Here is a 7813-nt window from a genome sequence, read left to right as displayed (position 1 = left end):
GATTGATTCTCATGTGAAACTTGCTCCCAATTTCAATTGATTTCAATTCCTCTGAAACTGGCTCCCAATTTCAATTGCTAACTAGCATCTTGAATTGATTGATTCTCATGTGAAACTTGCTCCCAATTTCAATTGATTTCAATTCCTAAGTGCAATTGCCACCCAAGTGAAATTGCTTCCCAATTTCCACTTGTAATCGGCGCCCAAAGCTTAAACTAGCGCCCAACTCCATCAGATTAATTTAATTTGGCTTCTCAAATTTTACCTTGTAAAATTGTTGATGGTAAGTTTCAAACTTGAGCCATTTCACATAATATATCAAGCATCATCCACTTCGCTCGTACAGCTTTTAATTAAATCTCCAATCATATTTGATGTACTCCTTTCTTTCCATAGATGCTTGATCTCCAAGTCAATTTCATGCATTCTTCCAACATTAATTTTCTTCACGAAAATTCTTCTGAGATATCTTCTTTGAGTAGCATTGACGTGAATTATTGTATCATTCATCTTCTTCTTCAATTTGTCATTTTCTCCAGACAAATTCTTGATTTTCGGCTTTATATCTTCTTCTTCTATTTTCATCCATCTTCCTCTGTTTTTCTCTTTTCATAATTAAATAATTTCCGGATCATGGTCTAAGACTCTACTAGACCTATAAAATAATATTGGGGGATCTACAAGTACAAATTTGGCATATCAAAACCATTACACTTATTCCTAACAAATACTCTTATTAAAACACTGCTATAATACTCCGTGCGTTCCAACACTTTGAATGGACAAATAGACCTAGCACTACAAATACAAGAAATCTTATAATCCTGCCCACACGATTTGAGATCTTATAATCCATGCGTTCCAACAATATTGTTCTTTCACTAATGGGTTCTGTTTTTGTCTCTGCTTCTAACCTATCTCCCAAGACGAGAACAAACTGTATGCGACTCCGGCTTATGTGTTCTTATTTGTCAAGGGAATATCCACGTTCCACAGTCAACCAACAGACACTGGAGTGCTTACTCCATGACTCCCAGGTGAATGTTATTAATTATAGCTCTATTATTTTTAGTAAATGTTGATAGTTTTGATTTTGTTTACCTGAATGTTTTCAAACAACTTGATTTTATAGTACAGTTATACAAAATTAAACCAAAGTCTATATGAATTAGAGCCGGCAACTACTGAAATTTCTTCCACTATACAATATATTATACTAAGAATATTATAGTGCAGCTTGATTTTCTCGTGAGTATGTTTTCAATATTTTATGTTGGCATGACAAAGTATATATGAAATTGGAAAAAGAGTTTGTGTCTATATCCTGGCCAAATTTAATTCTACTTGGCATTATGTAGTGAACAACTCCTTAGTCATATTTAAATTCAAATTGGGCAGCCGACCTCATTTGATAAAAACCTTTTCTGCAAAAATTATAATCAAAATTTACAATTATGAACTCATCCATGATTAAATTATTACCATCTGTGAGATAGTCGAAGATGTAATTTTAATTAAATAATGGAAAATGAGAAGTAAATGGGTTAGTATGCATGCAATAATAAATGAAAGCAGTAAGTAAATGAGAGACAATTTATAGTGGTTCGGAGGTGGTGTAATTCTCCTAGTCCATTCTTCTCCTTTCACTCCAAGGAGGAAATTGACTATCTCGTTCACCCAGATACAAATATTGAATTAAGTGCTACCCAAGAACTTCCCGAGTGTTTTGCACACAACTACACTCAATCCCGAGTATATCGCACAAAGCTATACTCCTACACCAACTAAGTGTCTTGCACACAGCTACACTTAGCAACTCCGAGTGCCTCACACACAGCTATACTCAGCAACCACGAGTGTTTCGCACACAGCTACACTCACGAGTGTTTCGCACACAGCTACACTCATAGGGTAGTGCCTTGCACACAGCTACACTCAACCCTCTTTCTACACACAGTAGAAAAAAGATTTAGAGAAAACAAATTTCTCTTCTAATGACTTGGAGAATTCTTTGTGAAAGCTCAGACTAGATATTTCAAATTTTTTGCTCTTCTATTTTGTTGTGATTGCTTGCTTCACGTCTTCAAGTCTTCTAGTATATATAGCTGAAGAAGCTATATTATCGTTGTAGCATCATTTAATCTTGATCGTTCATCTTGATCAACTACGAATTATTGCCAACTTGCATTGCGGTGAATTAATGCAAGAGATGGGCTCTTCACAGTGAGTTTGAAAATCCTCACCTGACAAATCTTCAAAAGTCGTATATATCGGCTAATCAGTTGAAATTTCTACGAAAAATAATTTCCTCATCTTGACGGATTGAGAATGATGAAATCTTCTAAAAGATTTGCTGCTGATTCTTGCTTGAGTGAAATAATGTACCTCCGAAAATTTCTTCTGCTGAAAATGATGTGTAGATGTACTCACGTGCATCTTCCTTATCATGTCCACAAACTTCCAAAGTTGTAGTCAACTTAGCAAGACATGTGTCCACATTGCAGCATGCACTTAACAAGTGTCTTTTTCTAAAAAATGTTTCTAGCAAAACTTAAACATAATCCCAATGAAATATCTCTCCAAAGCTTTTACCACTACACCATATTAACTCATTAGTTAATATTTTTGGATATAATCTTTACTCCTAGAATGACCTTAGTAGCATTTTAGATTAATTAATAAATTAATTCGAGTCTGCCTCTTGGTTTTCCTCTATCAGCTTCTCCATCGTCCCCTTGCCTCTTAGTCTTCCTCTATCAGTTGATCTCTGACTTAGAGACCTTGTTCCATATCCATTCCACCGCTTGATCCTTTGGTGTTTTCTAAGATAAACAATTCTCAAGTAGTAACCTTCTGGATAAGTTTATTTTGCTAAGAAATTCGTAGGATTTATGGCTTGATTTGGGACTTAGACTAATAGACAACTAGACTCAAAATAAAATAGGGGAGTTCTAAAAATACAATTTTGGCTCATAAAAACTATTACACTTTATTCCTAACAGATCCAAGAATTGTTCAAACGCCTTCTTCAAGTGACTTCTTTTCTTGGTGAGACTTCTGCATCCACCACAGAACAATCTGCTTTTGTGGTCCAACGAGGTCGAGGTAATAATCTGGGAAACCGAAATATAGATCGTAGTGGGCAGAAAAATGCTAGATATTGTGATTACTGCAATAGATTTGGACACACACGGGACCAGTGTTGGAAGTTGTATGGGAAACCGTTGCCTGCTCCTACAAATGTAGCTCAGCTCAAACAAGAAGAATCATGTTCCAAAACTATCTCTTTGGCAGAATATGAAGAGTTTGCCCGCTTTAAAGCTAATGCCCAAGCAGCTGTTGTCACTCCTTTGGCTCATATCGAAGAGACTCATACTGCTCTTATTTCTCAGTCTGGACCTCTCGAACCATGTGTCCTTGATTCAGGTGCCTCTGAACATATCTTTGGTAATTCTTCCTTATTGACTCATCCCACAAACTCTAAATCTCTTCCGTTGTGTTTGGTAATGGATCCATATGTTTTGCTAACGGAGTAGGTAAAGCAAGACCTCTTCCTAATTTACCTTTGTCATTTGTCTTGCATATACCTACATGTCCCTTTAATATGATTTCCATTCGTCAACTTACTCACTCTTTAGATTGCCTTATCAATTTTTCTTCTGATTCTGTTATTATACAGGACCATCGTTCAGGGAAGACGATTGGCTCGGGGTATGAATCAAAAGGGTTATATCGTCTATCCACTCCTGCTTCCACTGTCTGTAGTACTACTATTCCCCCTTTCCTTACTCATTGTCGTCTAGGTCATCCAAGTTTGAAGAAACTACAACAACTTGAACCGAGTCTCCCAAAGATGTCTTCACTAGAGTATGAATCTTGTCAATTAGGAAAACATTCAAGAACCTCCTTTCCTGAACGGGTTAATAAAGTGTCCTCATCCCAGTTTTCCTTAGTTCACAGTGATATTTGGGGACCTTGTCGTGTCACTTCTGTGTTGGGTTTTAAGTATTTTGTTACTTTTATTGATGACTTTTCGCGTTGTACCTGGGTTTTCCTAATGCAACGACGTTCTGAACTATTCAACATCTTTCAAAAATTTCATAATGAAATTAAAAATCAGTTTGGAGTGTTTATTAAAATTCTTTGGAGTGATAATGCCAGGGAATATTTCAGTACTCCTTTGTCTACCCTTCTTGACTCTGAGAGTATCCTCCATGAGTCTTCTTGTCCAGATACTCCACAACAGAATGGTCTGTCTGCTCGAACTATGCTTCTTCACTATAAGGTTACCTTTTATTTCAGGGGAGATGCTATCCTCCATTCATGTTACCTTATTAACCGTATGCCATCGTATGTTCTTCACGACAAAATACCCTATAACATATTGTTTCCTCAAGAGCCCTTACACAAGCTTCCACTATGGTTTTTGGTTGCACTTGCTTTGTTCGGGATATTACTCCTGGTCGTGATAAACTTTCACCCAAGTCCTTGAAATGTATTTTTGTGGGGTATTCTAGGGTTCAGATGTTATTGTCCTAATACACGGTGATTCTATGTATCACCAAATGTTACCTTCTTTAAGTACACTCCGTTCTCTTCATCTGACTCTACAAAGGTTGTGGATCCTTTTCCTGATGTCCTACCAGTTCTCTCATTTGAAGGAGGGACAGAAATACTGCTATCTCCTGGTTTCCTTCTTCCCAACACATCACAAATACCTCCCAATACATCACAAACCCACACTATTTTTCCTTTCCAGTTCACCTATCATCGTCGGTCAAAATTACCACCAACCATCTCCTGGTGTCCTTCTTCCCAACACATCACAAATACCTCCCAATACATCACAAACCCACACTGTTTTTCCTTTCCAGTTCACCTATCATCGTCGGTCAAAATTACCACCAACCACTACCGCTGCAAACATTGAACCCGCTGATTCATCTCCTAGGCAGCCTCTTCCATCAGATCCGGTTCCTGCTCCAATCTCCAGTCCACCCATTGCTAGTCGAGTAGGTAACAGGTCTACTCGGAATTCCTACCCTATATATAATTTTGTCTCTTATCACCATTTTTCCCTTGTTTATAATGCTTTCATCTCCAGTTTATCCTCTGTTTCTATTCCTAAAACGATTAGGGAAGCTCTTTCCCATCCTGGTTGACAACAAGCTATGGTAGATGAAACGACTGCTTTGCATTCCTCGGGAACATGGGACTTAGTTCCATTACCTCCTGGCAAGACGATTGTTGGTTGTCGATGGGTTTATATGTCAAAATTGGACTTGATGGCCAGATAGATAGACTCAAAGCTCGACTCGTAGCCAAAGGGATATACTCAAGTGTTTGGCGTTGATTACACCGATACGTCCTCACCCGTGGCCAAGATCTCTTCCATCAGAATTTTTCTATCAATTGCTTCTATGCATCATTGGCCTCTATACCAATTAGACATCAAGAATGCCTTTTTACATGGGGATCTAAAAGAAGAAGTGTATATGGAGCAACCTCCTGGTTTTGTTGCTCAAGGGGGGGAGACTGACTTGGTCTGCAAATTAAAACGCTCTCTTTATGGATTGAAACAGTCTCCACGTGCCTGGTTTGGACGTTTTAGTACAGTTTTACAAGAGTTTGGGTTAGTTCGAAGCAAAGTGGACTATTCTGTGTTCTATCGGCATCGACAAGGTAAGAACATTTATCTTATTGTTTATGTCGATGATATTGTTATCACAGGAGATGATGCAGAAGGAATACTCCGGTTAAAGCAACATCTTTTCCAACACTTTGAGACAAAAGACTTTGGAAAATTAAAATACTTCTTACGGATAGAAGTTGCCTAGTCAAAGCAAGGAATTTGTATATCTCAACGAAAATATGCTTTGGACATATATTAGAGGAGACTGGTATGCTTGATTGCAAACCAATTGGTACTCCCATGGATCCTAACATTAAACTTGTACCGGAACAAGGGAACCCCTTTTCATATCCTGGAAGATATCGAAGGTTGGTTGGAAGATTGTTGTACTTAACAGTCACTCGCCTTGACATTTCCTTTGCAGTTAGCGTTGTGAGCCAATTTTTGGCCTCTCCGTGTGATAGCCACTGGGATGCTGTCATTAAGATTCTTCGATACATCAAGAAGTCTCTCGGGAACAGTGTTTTATACAAGGATCATGGGAATACAGAGATTATTGGCTATACTGATGCAAATTGGGCTGGGTGCTCATGGGATAGAAAATCAACATTAGGATACTGTGTTTTTCTTGGTGGCAACCTAATATCTTGGAAAAGTAAGAAGCAAAATGTTGTGGCTCGATCAAGTGAAGAGGCAGAATATCGGTCGCCTTGGGAACATGTGAACTAATCTGGTTAAAGCATCTCCTGACTAAATTAAAATTTTGCATGAAAGGGCCTATTAAATTGATGTGTGACAATCAAGCAGCCTTGCATATTGCATCCAATCCTGTCTTTCATGAGAGAACAAAACACATCGAGGTCGATTGTCATTTTATTTGCGAAAAGATTACATCCGGGGAGATTGTTACCTCATTCGTGGGCACGAATGATCAGTTGGCTGACATCTTCACCCAAGCTTTAAGAGGTCCCAGAGTTGAATATTTGTGTAACAAGCTTGGAGCTTTTGATATTCACGCTCCAGCTTGAGGGGGGATGTTGAGATTCATAGTGTGCCTTTATTATTTCTTGTGCCTGTTTATATTCGTGTGTCTGTTAGTATCCGCAGGCTTTTTTAGTATTCCTTCTACTGCCTATATATTGTAGTTAGTGTACTTGTTTGTTTAAAGAAGTGTAAATAACAGTATAGCATTTTCTTCTTCAACTTCTTCAACAGAAACAATCCACCCCCCGACGGTGACCGTGGCGTAGACACCCTTTGGGCAGCGTTACAAACGCATATTGACAACCATAACAGGGATTTTCAAGAAATTCGAAAATATCCTTGCAAGCATTAGCCTTCGACTTTACAGACGCGGAACACTTCCTGCCTTCAACCATAGAAGACAACAACATGCTAGAATGATGCCGCAAGTTAATCCACCTCATGGGAATATGAGCAGTAGCGATTCCGAAGAAGAAGAAGCACCCCTTACTTATGGCCAACAACAGTACCGACCAAAAGTGGATTTACCCTGTTACGATGGAAATCTTGATGTTGAAGCTTTCTTTGATTGGATTTATGAAGTTGAAAAATGTTTTGAGATGCTAGAAGTTCCTGAAGATCGTCAAGCTAAATATGTGGCTCATAAGTTGAAAGGTCGAGTTGCTGCTTGGTGGGAGATGACCCAAAATAACATACGAAGGCAGGGTAAAATGGTTATCAGTTCTTGGAGAAAGATGAAGAAACTTATGATGGCAAGGTTCTTCCTCCCTGATTACTAACAACAATTATTCCAAAAGTAACAAAGGTGTTCTCAGGGCGCTCGTAGCGTGAATGAGTATACTGGGGAATTTTACAAATTGAGTGCTCATTGTAATTTGTCTGAAACTCTAGAACAACAAACATCACGTTATATTGAAGGACTGAGATTTAACATCCGGGAAATGATGACTCTTTCACCTATTTGGTCAGTTGATGAGGCATACAACATGGCCATTAAAGCAGAAGCACTTCTCGCACAATCAAGCCAACGCAGACAATATACTCCATGTAACACCCCCTAAATTCCATGCTATTTAAAGCCTTAAACATGCAGATATCTAAACCAAAACATCAAACACAGCGGAAGACTGAAAGAGGAAATATATAAACTGGAAGAAACAGGGTGCTATGCCACGCTCACCCAGAGGTGAACGCACA

The 7813-nt window shown here is 38.5% G+C and overlaps 1 pseudogene; it reads left to right on the top strand.

Moving 5' to 3' along the window:
* Window positions 1-1528: 1528 nt before the first annotated feature.
* Window positions 1529-6660, top strand: LOC109170906 (annotated as a pseudogene).
* The last annotated feature ends 1153 nt before the right edge of the window (window positions 6661-7813 follow it).

Source organism: Ipomoea nil, unplaced genomic scaffold, assembly GCF_001879475.1.
Source record: "Ipomoea nil cultivar Tokyo-kokei standard unplaced genomic scaffold, Asagao_1.1 scaffold3377, whole genome shotgun sequence".
Taxonomy (NCBI): Eukaryota; Viridiplantae; Streptophyta; class Magnoliopsida; order Solanales; family Convolvulaceae; genus Ipomoea; species Ipomoea nil.
Note: the sequence above shows the minus strand (reverse complement) of the source record. Positions and strands in the feature narration are given on the sequence as shown.